At 43.4% G+C, this 22,302-nt stretch overlaps 1 pseudogene; it reads right to left on the reverse strand.

Annotated features, from left to right (window-relative positions):
• LOC139322001 (solute carrier family 2, facilitated glucose transporter member 11-like) overlaps positions 1 to 17,152 on the reverse strand; it is a 53,928-nt pseudogene extending 36,776 nt beyond the window's left edge.
• Positions 17,153 to 22,302: the final 5,150 nt, after the last annotated feature.

Raw genomic sequence — 22,302 nt, forward strand, 5'->3', positions numbered from 1 at the left:
AATCCTCAGATTATGAATGTAATTGGCAGGCTCCATTACATTCTTAATTCAAGGATTACCTTAATTCATACCGCTTTATAAAACTTTAGTAAGGCCAGACCTGGAATGCTGCATCCAGTTTTGGTCACCACATTACAAGAAAGATGTTGAGACTTTGGAAAAAGTGCAGAAAAGAGCAACTAAGATGATTAAAGGCCCGGAGACTAAAACATATGAAGAATGGTTGGTTGCAGGAGTTGGGTATGGCTAGTCTACAGAAAAGAGGTGACATGATAGCCATGTTCCAATATTTGACAGGCTGCCACAAACTTCCTAACAATGAGAACAATTAACCAGTGGAACAGCTTTCCTTCAGAAGTTGTGGGTGCTTCATCACTGGAGGTTTTTAAGAAGAGACTGGACAGTCACACAAGTATAGGATCTCTTGGTTGAACAGTGGGTTGGACTAGAAGGCCTCCAAGATCCCTTCTGGCTCTATCTTGAATGAGTTTGAATTTTGGTGAAACCTTTGGTAAAAAGCACAAACTTTTTTTTTAACCTCATCTTTTAAATTGTTAGTGGACTTTTATTTTGCTTTTCCATCAATCTGATAATCAGCAGATGACAAGACAAAGACTGTACACACAGACACACAAACACATGCATGAACACACATATGCACACACATATAAAACAGCATTAGTATAATTAAAATTTAGATAAAAATTAGATAAAAATGAAGAAACTATTCATTTCTTCATTTGTTAAAGAACAGCTAAAGAAACTGTTAAGTAAAAACCTTTGTGACAGTTTGTGGCAAGTGGAACAATAAACAGAAGTCTTCTAATAAGATAATACTATGCTTAGAGAAAGGTGAATTAAAAAGAAAGAATTGTCCAAAAGGTGTTGATCCACAGAGCCAGAATTAGCCAGGTGGGACATGCTTACCTGGAGAGACAGAGTGAGGACGAGGAGGGCCAATGTGAAGGCCATCATCCCAAACCCGCCCCACAGCAGAACTCTCCGGCCCAGGCGGTCAATGATGCAGCTCTGAGGGCAAAAGAGATTGTCACTCCAAACAGAAGCTCACCCCAAAGGAACCTTGCCACATGTGCAGAAGGAGGTGAGTGAGCCTAGCCTGACTTTGTTGCCACCTCCTGCCTTGACTTCTGACTGAAAGACATCTGTCTGGAGGAGCAGATGCCAACCCACCAGGGCCTCGATCCAGCTGCTGCCACCTGACTTGGGAGCTGTTTGCCCGACCCTTTCTCTTTGCAGCTGATTATGCAAAATCAGCAAGCAACTCATCTGTACTTACGCACAGGACCACAGAGGCAAATTCGCAGAGACCAATGCCCAGAGTGACATAAGGGATGAGTGGCTCTTCAAGCCTGGCAGTGCGGAAGACTTCAAAAGCATAGAAGTATATCTGGAAGGCAGAGCAAGGGGGATCATGGACTGCAGGTTTTCAAGATGAAGGGTTTTTGTATATGTAGTGGACAAGAGACGCAGACTTTCAAGCTCCATTGTTGCATTTTGTGCTTGTTTTTAGCTTTTTTTCCCCCAATGTGTTATTTTAATGTGTTATTTATAAATTGCCTTTGCAACAAGAGGCTACCCATTGTCATTGTTATCACCAAGTCTTCCCTTTAGGGTTGCAGTTATCTCATGTTGCTGAATGGCAAAGCTTTTCCTCAAGGCTGGTTTTCCTTTTCCTTTTGCCAAACTGTTCATTACAATATAAAAGTTGAACATACCTGAAGTTAGACACTCACAGCCTACAAGCTTCCCTATCAAAGCTCTAGAAAATCAACTTGTATCCCGAGAAGTCCAAATTAAGTCCTGTCCTCAAGATTCTGAGGCATCTTGGTGGAATTGCCAAGCAGATGACACCAGGCTGTAGGACTATTTCCAATCTTAAAACAACCCACTGAAAAGAATTAGTTTCAACCAGCCCATCTCTTGATATAAGCACCTATTGGGTGGTGGGCAAAGTCTGGGTTATTACTCCCTAATTGTAACCCTAATCCGGCAGCATCAATGGTGCCTTTATCAACTTTGATATGGAGACGCAAAAATGGTAATGCCAAAGAATATATGTACTTTTCTGAAAGTCACAGAACCTTCTCAATAATAGATATACTTTGAGAGCTGTATGCAACAAAATTTCATATCAATGTATGCTGACTACATTTAAAGTGACAATAAAGTTATTCTAAGTCTAAGTCTACTTTGGATTTCTCAGAAGCTCACTATGGGAGCCAATAAATTGGAGATATTATGAAAACCTTTTTCAGATCATAACCAGTGGTGGGATTCAAGTAATTTAACAACCGGTTCTCTGCCCTAATGATTTCTTCCAACAACCAGTTTGCCAAACTGTTCAGAAAGTTAACAACCAGTTCTCCCGAAGTGGTGCAAACTGGCTGAATCCCACCACTGATCATAACCCAGTGACTTTAATATGTAAGAGGCAGGGTAGAACTTGTAGATGAAGGCTAAAAAAGGAATTAATAATTAAGGACTAAAAAGAAGCTGAAATAATATTTTGAGATTAATTTAAATAAAAGCACGGAAATAAGGACACTGTGAGACACAAGTAAGTTTAGGAGAGGACAATTTGTACTGCACAATGGTAAATTGAAAAGACAAAGAAAAGGCATTTAAAGGGAATAAAAATAAAAGAGGAGGAATCAAACAGGCATCCAGAAAGAAAAAAATCTCACCAAAAAAATTAAACTTCCACAAATTTTCCATGTTAATAATTAAAGAAATGGAAATAAAAATGATATTTGCTAAACAGAAAGATTTTGAAATAGCAAATAAGCTGGGAAAATGGCTTATAAACTGAAAAAAGTGAAAAGAAAATGATATTAAAATTGCAAAATGGAAATGCTATGGTAATTGATAATATAAATTATGCAAACAAGGGGCTCGGCAGTTAAAGATGCTGAGTTCATCAGCTAGAAAGCTGACAACCTGGGTTCAAGACCTGAGCACTGCATTGGGGGGGGGGGGGTTTCCTGTTCTTGCCCCACCTAGTAATTGAAAGCATGCAAATATGAGTCAATAAATCGGTACCACTTCAGTGGGAAGGAAACAGAGTTCTGTGTGCCTCAATGCATAGTCATGCTGGCCCCATGATGCCAGAAGAGTATTCAGACAATGCTGGCTCCCTCAGCTAAGAAATGGATATGAGCATCTTCCTCTAGAGCTGGAAACAATTGGACAGGGGAAACCTTTACCAATCTGATGTATAATACTGATGTTATGAAGGAGAAGAAATTCCTCTGGCAAAAATAAATATTTAAAGAAACAAAATTTACCAACGTGAATGAATAAACAGCTGATGAATGGACCTATAATAATAAGAATAATAAGGGAAATCTATGAGAAAAGGCTGGCCCAGAAGAATTACCAGCCTCCTATTATAAATATTTTGAAGACTAACTATTACAATTTATTTGAAAAGATGATGAAATCAATTCTGGATAGAGGACGGATACCAGAAAGTTGGACAGATGCAAATAGAGCACTAATTCTTAAAGAAGGCCAAGACCTGACCTTATTACCATCTTTATTGACGAACTAGACAGCCCATGCATCTTTAGGTCATTGTTTAGAGGCAAGGATTAAATACCATTATTTAAAAAGTTAGGTAAAAAACTAATTTGAAAAGGAGGTGTGAAAATATGTTGATCGGAAATAAGTTTTGGGGGTCCTTGGGAAGAAATGGAAATACAAGAAAATTAGTAACTGTCCCTGGTCCTGCTGAATGCTTTGGGGTAAAAAAAACAACAAAAAAAAAACAGGCTACAAGGTCTGGGCCAAATCGCATAATTCCTCTCTTCTTCCTTTTTAGAACCACTTGCCTATGTATGGAGCACCAAGAGGAAGGCATAGTCCTGTTGGCCTTGTCTACAAATAGCAACATCAAAAAAGGGAAGGAAAGGTCATTTCTTAACTGTTTCCAAATAGTATTCTACTCAACTGCACTCAGGCCACAGAGCTGCAAACTCGCAACCAGCAGAATGGCGATAAGCAATGGCCATCGCAAGCTGGGCTGTCTCACCACTTCCCAGATACTCAAGTTCTTGGAGCCTGCAATGGCCATCTCTTTCAATGCCTCCTCGATTTCCGTTTGCTGATGCCTTTCACCCCAGAGGTCTTTCATTGCTTTGGGGAGAAGGGAGAGAAAAACAATTCAAATATTCATCCCCCACAAAAAAATCACATTTAGCTGATTAAACAAGATAAATTTCTGTAGGGTTAAATGTGTCATCAGTTTGAAATCACTGTGCAGCTACAAGAGACCCAAGTTCAGCTCCCTGTGAATTTCTTTGATCTTATCTAGCACCAATTTGGCTTGATGGTTAATAGATCAGGTTTTTTTTATAGGTAGCTAAATAAACTCTTAGTGCTTTGAACCCAACTCCTCTTTCTGGCTTCCTGTGCCTAATGTTTATAGAGAGAATTGGAACTGACTTTTGAAATAGCATTATATTAGATCATTCGCATTTTTTTTTTTAAAAAAGCACATTTTATATGCTGTTATATTTGTGGAGATTCTGAATACCTACAGTATTAATCAGATTTTTTAAAAAAACACCTCAAAACCATGATAACATTTTAAAGAAAATTTCCTTGTACTTTTTTGTAACTATACATCATCTGGCAAGTAGAGCTCCATATTTAATACTGTGCCAAAATGGGCCTTAGGTTATTCATGGTTTCCAGCAGATTCAATTGCTTATCTTAAGCAATTTGGCAGGCCCTAGATGGGGAGGTCCCAAAAAACTAGAGGAAAACAAATATCACTTCAATTTTCAAAAGGAGTAGAGAAAACTAACCCTAACACACCCCCACCCCCATCCCCAGAGGGTGGGATGATTCAGTCTCTTAATTTGACTTTCTGGGCTGCAGTTCTTGCTCTGCTGAGGCACCACAGACACTTAACCCTGGTCTCCATTTTCATTTGCAGAGCCCTGTTGCTCCAAACATTGGGGCATTTTCAATACTAAAACTTGTTACAAAAATACAACACTTTCATACTTTCTATTTTAGCCAGGGTATAAGAGGGGCAAACAGGAATTGCTTTGCAGCCCCCTCTCTTCTGAATTACTGGCATCCATTGCCATCAATGGGGATTTTTCTCTTTCCTGAAAAGCATTTCTGACAAACATTTTCAAGTTTCTTCCTTAAAAACATATTCAAGTTTGAGAATAAAATTAAGAGAGATGCTGCTCATAAACTGCAGCTTTCCCCATAGGAAAAGCAAGTTAGCAATTTGCCTAATCACCATAATTTCTGGCCTTGGCATCATCAAAATCCCAATTTCTTCCCTCTCTCTTCATGGTATTTAGTCATAGGTCCCTCATAACCTTTTTGTGTCCCTTTAAAGCAATTCCTGTTTCTCTGAGTACATCTTGTGCCAGAACTGAAGGCAGAAGCCAAGGTGTTAGCAATGCAGAATAAAATGGAACTGTTACTTTTCTTCTTCAAAACTCTTTGGATGCAATCTACAATTCTATTTGACATTTTACAGCATGATCACGGTGATGATTCTTAATAACTTTAATCAAAAACTGTTAATTGTATTCCACAATATTTTTATTGACATTATTACCAAACCAGACATGCCCAAAGTCTGTGTATCTGATTTTTGTTTCCTAAGTAAAACCTATTGGTCTCTTCTTGGTTTCATGGAAGTTTTGTTGATTTCCATGATTTAAGTTCAAAACAATGTATTGATAGTACAGTAATAAGCAATTGAAGTCAGAAGAAAGCTGTTAGGATATGGTGAAAGTCTAACAAGTTGTCCAGGCAATATATGTGTTCTATAACTTTAAATGTATTCTGTAACAAAATATAATGCTGAGTAATTGTACTGCTGAGTCATTGTAATAACTAATGACTGCTGACTGAATGCTGATTGCAATTATCATAATTGTACTGTTGAGTCATTGCACTGCTGACTTCACTTATCTTAAGTGGATAATTACTAGTGTAAACTGTATATAAGAAGGAAGCTGAGCTATAGTAATTAAGCCACCAGATGTAACAACATGGAATCCTGATGATGAAGAAGATGCGAAGAAATTAGTCAAGTTTACCAGAGACAACGAACGAGCTCTTTGCATAATTGGACTAACACTGAGTGACCAGAAACTTGTCCATATTCGTAGCGAAGAGTCTGCTGCTAGGTGTTGGACCAAGTTGAAGAGACTATATGTTCATGACACTGTGGGTGCTCATATAAATCTCACACGGAAATTGTTTAAGCAACATCTTCTTAAAGGAGGAGATATGATGGCTCATTTGGAATCCATGACCAGAATTTTCCAGGAGCTGCATGAAAAGGAACTTGTTTTCTCACAACTACAGCAAGTTTATATAATTCTTTCTTCTCTGGACGATAGTTATGATGACTATGCTTCTTCACTGGAGGTTTTGACCAGAGATGACCTCACCTTGGCTGGCGTAACCGGTAGGTTATTAGAAGAATCCAGAAGAAGACAAGAAAGGAATTAGTTGAGAGTAAACCAACCAGAAGAAGAAAAAATGTACTCAACTGTCTATGTTGTAAAACGATGTTTTGCTTGTGGGGCTAAAGGGCATATAGCTAAGTATTGTAAGAATAAGAAAATGTCTGTTAGGGGTAATAATAAGAAAGGTTGTAATTTAGCTATATCCAGTTCAACAATTAATGTTAACCAGGATTGGTGGGTTATTGATAGTGGTGCTTCTCAATCTATTACTAAGAATAGAAACAACTTTGTAAAAATGAATAAGAGTAACCAACATGTTAGATTAGCAAATGGTTGGAAAGTTAAGGTAGCTGGTGAGGGTGTTGCACGTTGGTCATTTAGTAATGAACCATTGCCTATGTTATATATTCCTGGATTAAAGTATAATTTGCTATCTGTTAAATCATTATTGCAAGTTGGGTTTACAGTAACATTTAAGAATGATAAATGTATAATTAAAAAAGATGGAAAGGTTGTTACTGCAATATTAGAAAATGATTTATTTATTCTAAGAAAGAACCCAGTATTAGTAGCAAATTCTAAATCGGTGTACAGGAATGATAAACCACATGATGAATGTATTCATCTGTTGCATCGGAGACTAGGGCATATAAATTTCAGGACGTTAAAGAAAACAGTTCAGCTATCTGAAGGTATAAAACTACAATCATGTAGTAAGTATTTAAATTGTAATGCCTGTAATCAGCAAAAGAGTAGGGTAATACCAGCAAATCATTATAATGGTTTTAAAACCAAAAAGCCATTAGAAGTTGTGTTTGTAGATTTGATTGGACCCAAGAAACCCAGTATTGGAGGTGCCTGCTATATTCTAAGCATAGTAGACCATTACTCTAGGTACGGATTCTGTTATCTTATGAAAACGAAATGTGAAACATTCCAGCATATAAATAACTGGCTGAGATTTGTGGAAAGGAAACAGAAGTATAAAGTAATGTGCTTAGTAACAGATAACGGTACGGAATTCACTAACCAAAGGTTAGAGAAGTTTTTGCGGGAGGCAGGAATACAGCATAAACATAGACCACAACACAACGCTTATGTTGAGAGAAGGGGTCAAACATTTCAAGCCATGACTAGAACAATGTTGGCAGATTCTGGTTTGCCTGAAACATTATGGGGTGAGGCTGTTATGTGTGCTAACCATGTATTAAACAACATGGTACATTCATCTACTGGTGAAATACCATTTACATCATGGCATGGGAGGAAACCAAATCTTAGTTACTTACACACATTTGGAGCCCCAGCTTGGGTGCATATACCATCTACTGTGAGAAGGAAGGAACAACAAAGAGCCAGAAAAATGTTTTTCGTAGGCTATGATTCAAACCATAGGTCTTTTAGATTTTGGGCACAGGGAACTACTAGCATGTACTGTAGTGCTGATGCAAAATTTCTAGAGCACGAAGGATGGGAGAAACTTGAGCGTGCAGGTTATAGACAGGATGACAATACTGTTAGCATTGAGCATCAAATGAGTAATGATACTCCTGATGAGGATATAGATAATGTAGATTCTTCTATTAAGGTCGAAGAAGAAGAGGTAGTCTTAGGGGAGGATGAAATTGAATCATCTGCAATGAGTCCTGTATTGCCTAGGAGATCCAGTAGGGAAAGACATCCACCTGATAGGTATAAAGCAACGGTAGTTTGTCAGGTTAACATAGAACCTTCAAGTTATGAAGATATTAGGTTGTATCCTGAAAAAGAGCAAAATGCATGGAAGGATGCAATGAGTAGAGAAATAAACTCATTAACTAAATTAGGTGTTTATGAGGATGTGAAATTACCACCTGGAGAAAAATTGATTGGTTGTCGATGGGTATATAAAGTAAAGAAAAGTATAGATGGGACAGTAACCCATAAAGCTCGCCTTGTAGCTCAAGGTTTTGCTCAAACGGAGAAAGATATCGATGAGATATTTGCTCCGAGTTTAAGAGCTAGCACGTTAAGAACTATGCTAGTGTGGGCGGCAAAGAATAAGTATATTATTAATCATATAGATGTGGAGACGGCATACTTGCATGCTCCATTAAGACATACCATTTATATGAGGAAGCCGTTAGGAGTGAAAACAAACGATCAAACTGATTGTTGGAAATTAAATAAAAGCCTATATGGTTTAAAACAATCAGGGTTTGAATAGAACCAATGTATAGTTAAAGAGGTGAATAATATTGGTTTTCAGGAAGGTGTAGCAGACAAATGTCTCTTTAAAAGAGAGAATAATGGTGTAGTATCATTTTTGCTATTGTTCACGGACGATATAGCAATTGTAACTAAAACTGACAAGGAAGCAATGGATATTGTTATTGAAAGCAGGGCTGCCTGTGAGCCCACCACCACTTGTCCACCACCTGGGGCTGTTGAAGGACACCAACAGGTCTCCACTGAAAAGTTGTGATTGGCCTGGCTATAACTGGTTCATCACTGAATGTGGTAATAGTTGTCTTTTAAGTATCTCTTTTCTGGTCTTATTTAATTCTTCGTTACCCACATCATCCTTATTTATTAATTTATTTATTAGTCACATTTATATGGCTGCCCTTCTCATGGAAAGTGATTCTGGGTTAATTCTGGCATAATGGTTAAATGGCCACTTTTAGCTAAGCACAAAGAGGTTCTTTCCTGCAGGAGAAGACATGTGTCACCTTTTCGGCAGGCATCGGCATCCTTCCTCTGTATCAGGAAGTATGGGGGTGACTCCGGGAAAAACGGCAGCAGGAGCAGCTGCAGCAGGGCTGGGAAGCCACACAGGGCCAGCAGGAGGGGCCACAGGGCCTCGGTGCCTAAAAGATCTCTGAGGAGATGTGGGGGAGAGAAAGAGACACCGTTTTTCTCTCTGAAGGGGTTGGATGATTGGAGGGAGCCAAAGTGAAGGGGGTGAAGTGGGCACCATCTCTTTGACCAAAGTGCCCTTCCCACCATTGCAGCCTGAACTGAGGACCCCTTGAGAATGCCAAAAGGGAGAGCAGTTTATTCCTCAGAGGGAATTTTCATATCAGTCTAAAGGAAACGAGAAGACCAGCTTTCTCGTTGGCAGAGCAGATGGGAAAACAACAGCCCAGGACAGCCAAAATTGCTAGCCTTCAATGGGAATGGAAGGTGGAAGGGCAAGAGCTTGTCTGACTGGATAGGCTCATGGGTGGTGAGCTTACCTTAAGCCCAGGATTTGCCCCAACGCTTTTCCGAGGGAGAAAAATATAGCTGCTGTGGTGGTGGCCAGGCCTCGGAACTTCTTGGGGGAAATTTCACCGAGATAGGGCCCATGGATATTCAGGCAGAGTCCTTCAAGAGAAGAATCACCGGAATCAAAAGGTCTCCCCCACATACCTGTCCCTTCTGATTTAGGGGATGTATTTGGTTTCCTCGAGGGTCAAAAGTTGCGCCTCCTCCCAATCATACCTGCACTGATGCCATAAAGGAAACGGCCCATTAGAATAATTTCAAAAGACCTGGCCATCTTACTGGAACCAATAAGAAGAGCTCCCACGATTATAATAAAATTGCTGCAAATTAAAGTTTTCTTTCTGAAATAAACCACAATCGGTTGTTAATTAAAGACTCCAACCACTGTGTATTTCTCACTGTTGAGTGATTTCTCTGAGACTCAAGCTCATTTCAAGGCTTTCAGTTCTAATTTAAGAGGGAGGGAAAATGAGAACTCTCCTAATTATATCAACATACGTGAGAAAATCTCACAGCTATAAGACAAGGGGCCATCATGAAAACTTTGTCTTGAAGAAAAGCCATACTTTCCGTATCTCACAGCCAGTGATCCGCTCCATAAACAGCCCAGAAGACCCCCCAGGCAGTAGATGGAGATGATGAAGGACCACAACACAGCCAGCCTATCTGGCGGGAGAGACACACCATATCGCTGCAGCCACGTCTCATTGATGAAACTCTTGATGTCCTAGGAAAACAAGCAATATTGTGTTCAACTACCAGGCTGGTTGCAAATCTTGTAGGATAACACAACCTGAATCAGTTTTTCATGTATTAATTTACATTATATGAATCTTGATAACCTGGATGAATGAGTATATTGTGTCAATACAGAAAATGGCTTAATTCAATAAACAGGTTTTTAATTTTTTTTATTGGTGATATACAACAGCCCCTACAAATATAGCATACTATAAAGAGCGGCCTCATGCGTTTGAGATTATACAATATAAAACAACATATAGATTATAATTGAATTAAACAATAAAAAATTACAAATTGTATATTAATACAGATTAGGTCAATGTTAAATTTCTTGTTTTCAGAAGTTGTGGGTGCTCTACCACTGGAGGCTTTTAAGAAGAGACTGGACAATACTTGTCAGGAATGGTATAGGGCAGGAGTATCAAACTTGATTTCATTGAGGGCCGCATCCGGGTTGTGTTTGACCTCAGGGGACGAGGTGGGTGTGGCCAGGGTGGGCGTGGCCAGCTTGATGTCACTCGTGTTGGGAGTGCCTGTGATGGCCTGAGTGCTCTGCCAGCGAAAATGGGTGTCAGGTATGCTTCCTTCAATATCCAGGAAAGGAAAACCCAAACTCAATCATTTTAAAGAGATTAGTACTTTTACTGAATATGAAATGATTGCAACCCAGGTAAAGCTGGAAGTGAGCAAAACGCGTGAAATAGCATCTAGTAAGCTTCTCCCCCCCCCCCCCCGTGTCCATTGACCATCATCCAATCCAAAGGTCTCCCAGAGTCAGGTGGCATCACGCCTGGCAACGTCATTCATCAGGAATGTAGGGCAGTTGGTCAGCCGGCCCCTTTGGAGATTCACTTTCGTTTCTTGGGAGACACCTCCTACAATGGAAAAAACACCTCCTGCAATCTTCCCCCCCTTCGCCCCCTTAACTAGTCCCTCCCCCTGTTTCTTATGGCAGCTGAAGCAGGCAAAGCTGAGGCTGACAATGGGCTCCCAATCTCCGTTTTCGGTCACAATGGCCTCCTGCAGCCCTCTACCAGTGAAAGCAGTTGGGGAAGGGTATACAAGAATGTGGGGATGTATGTGGGTCCATGAGAGGTGCCATGCAGATCAAAGAGCTCACAAGGATTCAAGGGTGCCACATGTGTTGTGGAGGGCACAGGAGGCAACATGCAGGTTGGGGAGGTTTCACAAAGGTGCAATGAGGATGTGCAAAGGTGTGTGGGGGTGTGCAAATGTCCAGTGTGAAACTAGCACAGAGAAGATGGAAGAGGTGCACAGGTGGGGGTTATTTACCCCCCGCAACTTAGCTTCCTCACTGATTTTCTGGGGAAGCCAACCGGAAAGTTTGCAGGTGGTGAGCAAGTGATTACGGTGTGCTTGGCAACCAGTTGAAAGTGCACAAGGGTTGCCAATCATGATATGAGATTATGGGGGTGTTGGAATGGCCAGGCCTCCAAGGACTGTAACCAGTGGTGGGATTCAATTTTTTTAACAACTGGTTCTGTGGGTGTGGCTTATTTGGGTGGGCATGGCTTGGAGGTCATGTGACTGGGTGGGCATGGCTAGTTGATTATGTGACCGGGTGGCCATGGCTTCAGCTACTCAAAGGGCTGAAAAAAGTTTTTCTGACTGATCCTCACACTTATGACCATCCTCACATTTATGCCCGTTGCAGCATTCTTAACAACCATGTCACTCATTTCACAACTGCTTCTCTTCACCATGGTGACAAGATAGGGCAAAAAATGTAAAATGTGAGGACAGTCATAAGTGCGAGGACTGGTCAAAAGTGCGAGGACCGGTCAAAAATAACTTTTTCAGCCCTCTGAGTAGTCCATATGCAGATAGGGACTACCCAGAGGGCTGAAAAAAGTGATTTCTGACAATTCCTCACACTTATGACTGGTCATCATTTTTGCCCATTGTAGCATTCTTAACAATCGTGTCACTCATTTCACAACTGCGGTGCTTCATGTGACTGGGTGGGCGTGGCCAGGTGGTCATGTGGCATCACTTCTTTGCCCTAATGACAGTTTGTTGCAATGGTCATAAGTGTGAAAAACGGTCATAAGTCACTTTTTCCAGTGCCATTGTAAATGTTGTAAATCAAGTATTACCTGTACAAAAATACAAAAAGCTGCTTTGTTTGCAAAAAGCTGCCCTAAATACCAATCATTAGATTAAAAACTGGAGTTACAAATCAGGGAGGGTGCCAGAGCACCTTGAGGAATTAAATTAGTTAAAATGCAATGATAACTATCAGCAGCCAACTCTTGCTCATAAAGTGAAACCCTTTAGCAGAGAGGTCATTTAAGCTCTCCAGAATGAAGCAAAGGAGCAAACAGAGTATCTGTTGCTTGTTAAACCAATTAGCAGAACAAATAGACACAGAACTAGTCAGATTTCCAAAGCTGCTTCTTTTCAGGAACAGAGATTAACACTTCCAAACAAAGCTGAATTATCCCATCACTAAACACAGGATTAAACATCACCGAGCACTTAAACTTCACCAAAAACCAGTTTTAGACCAAAAGTCAGAAAGGGTATGTAAACTCACGTTTGAATGTCAATCTTTCTAGCTAGCCAGGAAGCCTTGCTGAATGTCACTCATCTTGGTTCCTTGTCATTAAAAGCTTCTGCTTCGTTATTCAATTATTTCTTCAAAGTGCTGATCATTGCACCCTGGCTGGAAGAACCCCAACAGGGGAGTATTTCCTCCCAACAGCGGTGTAAAAAGCTTAAAACAACCCTTCCCCTTTAAGAAAGTCAAGCAAAAAAAACCCTCAGAGAACCTCCGGAACCTGAAGTGACACTAAGTCTAGGCATACTGCCGGAGAGGCAGTTTCTGTAAACAGGGCAATAAAGATTAGGCTAGGAAACAACAGGCTTATGGTCATGGGTGATTTCAATCTGCCGTCCGTTGGTGAAACGTCAGAGATGGCTCGGGAGTTCATGGCTTCCATGACGGCCATGGCCCTGACCCAGTTTGTTCATGGCCCCACTCACGGGGGGGGGACACACGCTGGACCTGATTTTTGTCTCTGGCCAGTGGTTGAGTGGTCTTATTATAGGGGATATAGACATGAAACCCTTGTCATGGTCAGATCACTCACTCCTTCGTCTGGACCTTCGAACCGCTACACCCCGCCGCAGGGAGGCGGACCCAATTAGATGGATCCGCCCCAGGCGCCTGATGGATCCTGATAGGTTCCAGACGGAGCTTGGGCCAATTCCTGAAGATCTGGCACACGACTCGGCCGAGGACCTGGTAGCTGCCTGGGATCGGGTGGCTGGTGGGGCCTTGGATCGAGTCGTGCCTTTGCAGCCTCTGACCCGGTGTCGATCCCTCGCGGCTCCTTGGTTCACCGAGGAGCTGAGGGAGATGAAACGCCGGAAAAGACGCCTAGAGAGCGGTTGGAGGGCCAGTCTCGCTGAATCTGACCGAACACTGGTAAGGTCGCATATTAAGACCTACCTAGTGGCGATAAAGACGGCAAAGTTTAACTATTTTTCCACCTCTATTGCGTCATCAGGGAATCGTCCGGCCGCCCTGTTCAGGGTAACCCGCTCCCTGCTCCATCCGGGAGCGCGGGAGGATCCCTTGGAAGGCAGGGCGGAGGATTTCGGACAATACCTGTATGACAAAATTGCTCAGATCCGGGGGGATTTGGACTCTGACTGGGTAGATCAGGGCAGGGTGACGAGGAATAGTCTTGAGAATGTTACCTGGGAGGAGTTTGATGCTGTGACTCCAGATGATGTGGACAGGATTTTGGGGAGACTTAGTGCAGCCACATGTTTACTGGACCCGTGTCCCTCCTGGTTGGTACTGGCCTCCCGGGAGGTTACACGAGGCTGGCTCCAGGGTGTTATCAACGCTTCGTTGAGTGAGGGTCACTTCCCCGCCGCCTTGAAAGAAGCGGTGGTGAGGCCTCTCCTCAAGAAGCCGTCCCTGGATCCAGCAATATTGGCCAACTATCGTCCTGTCTCCAACCTTCGCTTCCTGGCGAAGGTTGTTGAGAGTGTGGTCGCGCGACAGTTTCCACAATTCTTGGAGGAAACATCCTATCTAGATCCGTTCCAGTCGGGTTTCAGGCCTGGACACAGCACGGAAACGGCATTGGTCGCGTTGGTTGATGATCTCTGGAGGGCTCAGGACAGGGGTTGTTCCTCTGTTCTGGTCCTGTTAGACCTCTCAGCGGCTTTTGATACCATCGACCATGGTATCATGCTGCACCGGTTGGAAGAGTTGGGGATGGGGGGCACCGTATTACGGTGGTTCTCCTCCTTTCTCTCCGACCGGTCGCAGTTCGTGTTGGCAGGGGGGCAGAGGTCGACCTCAAGGCCTCTTATATGTGGAGTGCCTCAGGGGTCGGTCCTCTCGCCCCTCCTGTTCAACATTTATGTGAAGCCGCTGGGCGAGATCATCCGTGGCTTTGGGGTGAGATACCACCAGTACGCTGATGACACCCAGCTGTACATCTCCACCCCAGGCCACCCCAACGATGCCCTTGAAGTGATGTCCCAGTGCCTGGAGGCTGTGCGGATCTGGATGGGGAGGAACAGGCTCAGGCTCAACCCTTCCAAGACTGAGTGGCTGTGGCTCCCGGCATCCCGATATAGTCAGTTGACTCCATCACTGACTATTGGGGGCGAGTCGTTGGCCCCCACAGAGAGGGCTCGCAATCTGGGAGTCCTCCTGGATAGGCAGCTGTCCTTGGAGGAACATCTGACGGCTGTAACCAGGGGGACCTTTTGTCAGGTTCGCCTGATCCGCCAGTTGCGGCCCTTTCTTGATCGGGATTCCCTGTGCACAGTCACTCATGCCCTCGTCACCTCTCGCCTTGACTACTGCAACGCTCTCTACATGGGGCTCCCCTTGAGGAGCACCCGGAGGCTCCAACTGGTCCAGAATGCAGCAGCGCGGGTAGTGACGGGAGCAGCCTGGCGCTCCCATGTAACACTGCTCCTGTGCGAGCTGCACTGGCTCCCAGTGGTCTTCCGGGTGCGCTTCAAGGTGTTGGTTATCACCTTTAAAGCACTCCATGGCATAGGGCCTAGCTATCTTCGAGACCGCCTGCTGCCATCGACGATCTCCCATCGACCCGTGCGCTCCCACAGAGAGGGCCTCCTCGGGGTGCCATCAGCCAAACAGTGCAGGCTGGTGACCCCCAGGGGGAGGGCCTTCTCTGTGGGGGCACCTACCCTCTGGAATCAATTGCCTCCAGAGATAAGGAGAATCCAAGACTTCAGTGCCTTCCGCCGTGCCCTTAAAACCTTCCTTTTCCAGCAAGCCGGGCTGGCCTAATTTTTTAAGTGTTTTTAAGTGTTTTGTTTATTGTTTTTAATTAATGGGGCCAAATTTATATATGTATATTTTAACTGTATTTTAATATTTGTACTTGATGTTTTTACTTGGCTGTTCACCGCCCTGAGTCCTCAGGGAGAAGGGCGGTATACAAATTCAAAATAAAATAAAATAAAATAAAAATGTTGTAATTCCTTACAGGATTAACCCTGTAAAGTGAAAAAAAACAAAGGGAGATTTCTTTTAACAACCAGTTCTCCGAACTGCTTAACTACTTAACAACCGGTTCTACTGAACCGGTAGAATCCCACCACTGGATATGAAGGGTAATATTGGTTTTAAAAAAAATAGAGAGAATAAATATTATGGCAAAAAAAAAAAAAAGTATAGAAATTGTAATTGTACCTTTCGCAGTGCCCTTAAGACTCTTTTGTTCCAACAGGCTGGGCTGGCTTAGAAAATGAATTTTAAATTGGGTGTTTGTAGCTTTTAACATAAGGGCCAAATTTATATATTTATTTTACATTGTTTTTAAATTTTGTGAGTATATGTTTGTTTTAATATGGCTGTACACCGCCCTCAGTCCTTCAGGAGAAGGGCGGTATTAGAAGTTTAATAAATACAAATACAAATACAAATTTAGTTGAAATGACTAAAAATCGTTTAAATTTGTGAACCGGCCAATACTCTGTTCAGAAAAAATACATTGTATGTTTGTATGTGTGTTTGTGTAAAAAATAAAAAAAACTTTTTACAAAAAAAAAAGAAAGAAAAAGGAAAGCATCCCGTCACCAGTTGCATCCTTACTGGGACTCATCAGAGTGGTGACTGGCCAGTTGTTATTTTATGGAGTTCAACTCTCTACCACACAGTATATTCATTGTATAAAAAACAGAGAAGTTTCTACCCCGATAGAAGTCATGTGAAAGCTTGTGCATGGAGGCATGATGTGATATCACCTCTAGGCCTCCCTGATCTGACGACTGAAGGGAGGATGAGTGGTATACATTGTGCTAACAGAAGTGCCCACGAGAGGTGTTTTTTGGCCCAGCAGAGGCAACAGTTGAATGACTGGCACCAGGGTGAAGCTGGAGAAGGACAGGAGGAAAGGAGAGTGGCCAGAAAGCTGCTTGTGCTAGGATTTGTGTGTTCAGCTGCATAGATTGTCTCCTAATGGAGACCTTACCAGCTCTCTTAAGACCATATTGTGCTTTGGGACTGCAGATACTGAGTTGCAAAAACTTCTGTGACTTACTTGGGATGGATAGGTGATCACAGAGACCTGGAAGCCAATAAGGAGGGTCCCACTCATTCCTAATACAATCACCATTTGGAACAGCTGCCGGTACTGCACCTGGAAAGACAACATCCTGGTCTAGGTCATCTAGAAGTCCCCTTTCATACTCCGTTGTTGAAGCAGCTGAGAAAAAAACTCCGCAGGTGCACAGTGGGTACAGCAGAAGATCAGGTGAAAGCAAGGGAACCAGGGTCAAGTCTCCAGATCAACAGGCTCATCTACCAAAAGAAGGCAGACAGGATGTCCTCCAGCTAAAAGGTCTGTCTGCAGCCTAGGCAGAGTCATATGCAGAGAACGCAAGCATCACTTATATGCTATGTCCTGGTTGGGTTGATGTCAGGAGAAAGTGGAGAAGAAATAATGGGTGAGAACCTTCCATTTTGCAAGTTGGCTGAACTGTGGCCATTTTCTTTTTTGTAGTCTCTAGGGAGGTTTCTTTTCTCATTCCTTCAGGGCTGATACAGCCTGGAATGAAGGGGCCAGAGGTGGGGTTTTAGAGATTAGCTGGGGTGTTGTAGTCAAAATAAAATTCTTTCCCCTGGGAATCAAGGATATTCATGCAGGTGTCTGCAGGGTAGAGACTGAGGTCATCTAGCAACTGCGCTGTATGCTGATTGGACCATGTGACTGAGACTCTGGGGGAAGTGATAAAGTTTTACTTTTAATTGGGGGAAAACTGGCACCAATTTTCTATCAGGAATATGCCAATTTGATATGTTAATGCTGGATGGATCTAACCCAATAACTCACAGGAGACAATGGTATCTCTTCATTGATTCTTTATTCTAGGCCTGGAGTCCTCCTAGGCCCAATTCAGGGTAAAGGTCACTGACCTCTGTCTTGTCTTTGCAGCACACATCTGGAATTGCTGGATGCCCACGTGTAGGACCCTTTTATACACCAGGGGAGGAGTCTGAGGTAAGGGGGTATGATGGGATATGGGGAGGTGCCAGCCCCTGCCTGGGAGAATTAGACATTTACCCTGACAAATCCCCCTCTAAATGTCTAATTAACGGCGGACATATGATATCTGTGAACATACACGTTAGGTACATAAAACACATGATCTACATATATACACATATTTTTGATGTGAGATATGCGTGTTGCTTTTGAGGTAGTGGCTTTGTAAGTATGTCTGCTGTTTGTTGTTCAGTGTCACAGTATATGGCTTTAATGAACCCCATTTCTGAGAATTGCCTAACGTGTTTATATTTTATGTCTATGTGTCTTGATCTCTGTCCCACGGCATCTGCTTTTGATATTTCTATAGCTGCCTTGTTGTCTTCATGTATGACTATGGGGTATCTTGGTTCGGCCCAGATGTCAGTAAGTAAATCATCAAACCATACTAGGTTATTTGCGGCTTTTGATAAACAGACGAATTCGGCTTTGGTGGTAGAAGCGGCCACCAGCTTCTGTTTTCCCATATACCAATGTATAGGGCAATTGTTTAAGAAGACTACGTACCCGGAAGTGCTTTTTCTGCTTTTGGCATCCCCGGCCCAGTCAGCGTCTGCATAGCAGGTTAACTTGGGTTTCTCAGACAGGTCTGGTTCGAGGCACAGCTGGGCATTGGCACTGTGTTTCAGGTACCTGAGCAGTCTTTTTATGGCATCCCAGTGCAGGACAGTGGGCTTGCTCACGTGTCGGGACAGTAGATTGATGGCCAGAGCGATGTCAGGCCTCGTCCAGTTGGCGATGTAGAGTAGTGAGCCTATTGTTGACCTGTACAGCTTGTTGTCAACAAAGGGTTCAGCTTCATTGTACATGCTCCTTATGAAGTCCGGTTGCATGGGTGTCTCGCAGGGTTTTGCCCCTGACATGTTGCATTTGGATAACAGTTCCATGATTTTCTCTCTTTGTGAGATCCGGAAGCCCTTGTCAGTTTTAATCACTTGCACCCCTAGGTACTTGTCTATCTTCCCTAGTGACTTCAGAGAGAAATGATTTCCTAACTCGGTGGCAAATTTATTGCATTTGGTCCTTTGCTTCCCTATGTACAATATATCATCCACATACACAAGAACACCTTCGAATGCTCCTCCCTTTCTCTTTGTGAAAAAACATTTGTCTGCAGAGGTGGCTTTGAAGCCCATGGTGTTGAGAGCTTTGGCTAGACAGTCGTACCACCTCTTGCCAGACTGTTTGAGTCCATATAAACTTTTGTTAAGGAGCCATGTGTTGTCCTTTCCATCATTGTATCCTGGTGGGGCCTTAACATAGATTTCCTTATCCAATTCTGTGTGTAGATATGCAGTTTGCACATCGAATTGGAATACTTCCAGCCCTAGGATGGTGGCAATTACTAGGGCACTCTTGACACTCTCAGCCCTGATTGTGGGGAGTAGGTGTCCGTGTAGTCTTCCGGGTACCTTTAGGCAAAGCCATGTGCGACCAACCTCGCTTTTGTTGTCTTCGAGTGTTTTGACTTTAAACACCCACTTGGTCCCAATTGGCTTTTTGTTCTCAGGTGCTTGAGCTGGCTAGTATATCTGTAGGTCTCGGAGGCTTCCTGGGGGAGGCCGAGTATCTCTTCATAGGAACTGGGTGTGAAATGCTCTGTGTGTATGGACATGACGTAGTCCTCTAGTCTCTTTGGTAACTTGTTCCTACTGGATCTAGTTGGTCTGTCTGGAGGCGTATCTGCTTCATGCAGGCATTCGGCTTCTTTTTCGGTGAGGCTATCTAGGTTCAGTGTGGGGTGTCCTTCTTTCCATTCCTCGGCTTTCAGTTCTTGGTGTTTGGGTCTGTCTGTTTCAGTTTCCTCTGGCCCCCTGGTGGTCTGTTCTTTGTCGCTTTGGTTATGTGGTTGCATGTCTCTGCCAAGGAAAATGTCATTGCAGTGGAGCTTTGACCAATTCGAGTGCTCATGGAATTCTGCAGACCTGGATACAATGAATTTGTTATTGCAATCCACAAATCTGAATCCCTTTGTCCCAGGCTCATAGCCCACGAACTTTAGTCTTTTTGACACCTTTTCTCCCTTCTTCCTCCTTTTCTCCTTTCTTCCTTAGCTGTCGGGGAATGTGGACGTCAGCTGGGGCACCAAATACGTGTAGGTGAGCTAGGTTGGGTTTTCTATTGTACATTAGTTCATATGGGGTTTTATTGATTGAGCTTGACCACAACCTGTTTAGTGTGTAATTTGAATAGAATGATTGGTTCATTCCAGCATCCTCCAAAACACACCTCATCATTGTTTGGAGTAGTCCATTTTTTCGTTCTGAGACCCCATTCTGGAATGGGGGAAAAGGGGTGGAGCTAAAATGCAATATGCCCCTCTCCCTTAACCATTTTGCAAAGTCCTTGGCCATGAATTCTGTGCCCCGGTCAGTCATTATCTGTTTGATTTTCGCCCCATGTTGTAGTTCCACCCTTTTATAAAAGTATTTGAACCTTTGGAATGTCTCATTTTTATGCTTGAGAGAGTACACATAGCCATACCTGCTGTAGTCGTCTACTATGGTTAGGAAAAACCTTTTCCTGTGTCCAATGGAAGGTCTCAGTGGTCCCACTAAATCCATGTGTACTAGCTGAAATGGGTGGTCAGTTGTGCACTCTGACCTTTTGGGCCTCGCTTTGACCTTAATTTTTGAAGATTTACACACTGAACACTCCAAATAATTTTTGCAGTCCTTTACTTTCAAACCCTCTGTACATCCTAGCATTTTTTCTACAACCAGGAAACTGATATGTCCTAGCCTTCTGTGAAGGAGGTGGGCACAATTGTCGTGGATGGGTTTTCCCACAGATACCTTGTTTTTGCCTGGTGACACAGTGTTTGTTTCCTCCTGGGGTCCCCCTCTAGTTTCAGTGTCTTCCCCCTGGTCATGGGTGATGCTTGTGTTTATACTTCCCTCGCTGTTCTCACTGGGTGTAAAGTATGGTAATCCATCATGTGTGGTTACCTTGCCAACCCTTTTTCCTTGGTTGAGTATCTGTACCCTGCCTTCCTTGAATGTTACCTCTGTGTCTGTGTCTGTTGTAAGCTTTGCAATGGCTAAGTCTGGCAGAATGGAATTCTCTGGAAATCCTAGTTGTGGTTGCTCTACTTCTGCTGTAAAAAAGGTTATAAAGTTTTTGTATCACTTCATGCACTGTCATGTGATTCCCTATGCTTGGGCACAAAGTTGGAGAAATACTGGTTAACAAAATACAAAAAGCCCTGTGGTAGTTACAGTCAATTTCAAAAGTCCAGGGTTTCTGGGGTGGATCTGATATTAGGAAAAGTAAGTTTTGTTTCATAAAAACTATCTGCAGCTGTTGACTCCACTCTAGAAGATTTTTTCCATCTATTAGCAGTTTGGGAAAGTTGACAGGTAAAGCCCCAGAATTGTTAGAATGGTTACTTACAGAAGGTAGCTGTCCATGGTTTTGTGAGTGAGGGAACTCACAATATGGCATGGGAATGGCTATTCTGTACTGACTTGTCTCTATGTTCTGACTTATCTCTATGTTCCTCCCTTCTCTTCCTGCAGGTGGCGTCTGGGCATGTGCGAGGCCCATTTCATGCTGGAGGCCGTCCAGAGGGGAGCTCATGGCTGCAGTTTTCAGGCCTAGGCCTACGCCCGCTGGTGGAGCACCCGACTCACCCCTGGTGGGCCTGGATGCGTCATGGGACCCTGGAAGTCATTGCTGGGCAGTGCAATCCCCGGCGAAGAATGGCTGGAGGCTCGGGATTGAAGCGGTCATAAGTCGAGGACTTTCGAGGATTGGTGGCGCGACGGCAGAGGTGGCGGCGATGGCTGGTCCTGATCCAGATGTGCTGGCCCCTGGTCAGTTGGAGAAGCCTGGTGGAGGTCGCGGAGCAAGTAGGTAGCTGGCGCGTCTTTCTTCCCTTGGATCCCTCGTAGTTAGTGAGGCGAGTGGTGAGTTCAAGTCCTGCCTTTGTTCTGCTCCATAGGCGGTCGGGGTTTCTTGTTCGTTGTGGAAGCACGTTGCCCCCTTTTGTAGTGATAGGGTTGGGGTCTCGTAGCCGGTGGTCACTCTGGTGCCTTCTTGGCCCTCGAGGTTTTCCTTGCGGCTTGCGGTTGGTGCGGGAGGCTTGAATGTGGAGCCAAAGGCTGCCGCTAGAGTCTCTATTGCTTTGTCTATCTTGAGCACGCTAGGCAAGTTCTGATTTACTTGGATTTGTTTATTGCAGTTGTTTTCTGGATGCCCCCCATTTGTTTTCGGGCCTTGGCTGTTTCCCGCCATTGGATTCAAATCCTGGCCTCCCATTGGTTGCTGGCCAT

The sequence above is a fragment of the Pituophis catenifer genome, unplaced genomic scaffold (assembly GCF_029215685.1).
Source record: "Pituophis catenifer annectens isolate HBS135680 unplaced genomic scaffold, rPitCat1.0.hap2 SCAF_10, whole genome shotgun sequence".
Taxonomy (NCBI): Eukaryota; Metazoa; Chordata; class Lepidosauria; order Squamata; family Colubridae; genus Pituophis; species Pituophis catenifer.